Source organism: Carcharhinus amblyrhynchos, chromosome 5, assembly GCF_965287045.1.
Source record: "Carcharhinus amblyrhynchos chromosome 5, sCarAmb.v2.hapA, whole genome shotgun sequence".
In the NCBI taxonomy this organism is placed as follows: Eukaryota; Metazoa; Chordata; class Chondrichthyes; order Carcharhiniformes; family Carcharhinidae; genus Carcharhinus; species Carcharhinus amblyrhynchos.
The window spans coordinates 46,990,260-46,992,595 of NC_137328.1; the positions used below are offsets into that span (position 1 = coordinate 46,990,260).

At 44.8% G+C, this 2,336-nt stretch overlaps 1 pseudogene; it reads right to left on the reverse strand.

The window, feature by feature from the left end:
• Positions 1–1,131: 1,131 nt before the first annotated feature.
• On the reverse strand, positions 1,132–1,779 carry LOC145343532 (peptidyl-prolyl cis-trans isomerase pseudogene; annotated as a pseudogene).
• Between the last annotated feature and the right edge of the window lie 557 nt (positions 1,780–2,336).

Sequence of the window (2,336 nt, forward strand, 5' to 3'; positions counted from 1 at the left end):
TATAGCGTCAGTTGAAGGTCCTGTGTGGTGAAGAAATCTTGTTCGAGCCTGTGCATGAAGATGTTGGCATATTGAGGTGCGAATTTGGTCCTCATGGCTGTTCCGTGTGTCTGGATGAAGATCTGGTTGTTGAAGGTGAAGACATTGTGGTCCAGGATGAAGCGGATGAATTGTAAAATTGCATCTGGAAACTGGCAGTTGTCTGCTTTGAGTACTGAGGCAGTTGCAGTAATGCCATCGTTGTGGGGGATGTTGGTGTAGAGCGCCAAGACATCCATTGTGACGAGGAGTGTCCCTGGTTCAACTGCTCCATGTGCGCTGAGTTTCTGCAGGAAATCTGTAGTGTCGCGACAAAAGCTGGGGGTTCTTCATACAATAGGTTTAAGGATGCCCTCGACGTAGCCGGAGAGGTTCTCACACAGAGTCCCATTTCTCGATACGATGGGATGGCCGATTGTGTTTGCCTTGTGTATCTTTGGGGGGCAATAGAGATCTCCAACACGAGGAGTGCATGGGATGAGAGCACAGAGGGTGTTCTGCTATCTCCACTGAAATTGTCTGCATCTTTAAGCTTTGAATAGCAGGTTAGCTGTAAAGACTTACATTCTAATCAGTATTCTGTAAACTTTATATGCAGTTCTCTGATCAGAACTTGCCACACACCTGATGAAGGAACACCGTTTCCGAAAGCTTGTGAGATTACTATCAAATAAACTTTTTCGACTCTAACCTGATGTTGTGAGACTTCTTACGGTGTTTACCCCAGTCCAACGCCGGCATCTCTACGTCATTTCTCTGAGGTGGCAGGGCTCCTGCCACTGCAACGAGGAGTGACAGATGATCCCACTTTAGCAGGTAGCAAAACGTAGGATGGCATTTTACATAGTGTGGCCACTACTGAAACTGCCTGTGGAGGGAGAGCACACATTGATGGATATGCATCCTTACAACCGAGGTAAGTGAAGTCTGGGTGCCAGGGCCTGTCAAGCATGGGGATGGTTTTTGCTGAGGGCAGGTTGTGACCATACCACAGGAGAGTCCGTTAGTGGCTGAGGAATATGGAAAATGGAGGGTCCTGGAGAGGCTGCCAGGCTTTACTTAACAGATTCCCCAATTGGTGTAAGCTCCCAGCTAGTCCCCTGTTGATAAAACCCCAATCAACAACTTCCCATGTCTTTTTGCCAGCCTCCCCACTTCCAATCCTTTCCTTACTGGACCTGGAAAAGGAAGTATTTTGCAATGTTTTTGAGAATGTGATATTGCAAAACTGAAATACATTGTTCCTTTCTTTTTATATAAACCTGCTGCTCTATTCGATGTTTTTCCAGTTTGGCTGCCCAGGTTTTCCATCTTCTTCATAACATCCATCCCCTTTACCGCAGAACCAAAGACAATATGGTTTCCATCCAACCAACTAGTTTTCATGGTGCAGAGAAAGAACTGGGATCCATTTGTATTTGGCCCAGCATTAGCCATAGACAGGATATCAGGTCCTGTGTGCTTCAGCTGGAAATTCTCATCCTTAAACTTTTCACCACAGATGGACTTCCCACCAGTGCCATTATGCCTTGTGAACTGACCACCTTGGCACATGAATTGGGGAATGATTCTGTGGAATGAAGAGCCCTTGCAACCAAACCCCTTCTCAGCAATGCAAAGTGCACGGAAATTTTCTGCAGTTTTTGGGACGCCATCAGCCCTGAGCTCCATCACGATCTGACCCAGGGACTCGCTGCCTGCAGGAATATCCATGAAAATGCGGGGATTTTGAGCAGCCATCCTGATTCCATTACATAAAGCGATTGTCTATCTGCTCAGGGCGTGGGTCTCTCTTATCCTGTAGTAACAAATCAAAAATTAATCCCTTTAGAATTTCACCGTGTGGTCTTTTGGCTAAGATCAAGTGTAATATGGACATGCTGTACTTGGTTGAAGTCATTAGGTTACATTTTAGCTTCATTTGAAGCAAATGTTAAAAGCAGCATCTTTTGGCTAAGATGCAAATGAGATCAAGCCTTGGGGGAGGAGCTATGCCTACTCCAATCAGCTTGGATCATGTAGGTCAAGACCAAGACAGGAGGTGAGAGCCCTGTCTTGTCAGCTTGGAGCAGGAATGTCTCAACTTATTGAGACTCTGAATTGGACTTGATTGCATTGAACTGGAATAAAAACAAAAAAAATTGAAAATATGCAGTAAGTTGGTGGAGAGAAAGCAGTTACATGTTATCAGATATGCACATAACAAGATTGCTATGCAATTATTTGCTACTTAAGAATAACTTGGCAACAATTTGCATATATTTGGATAGACTTGTATCAGGAATGTATTCACATCC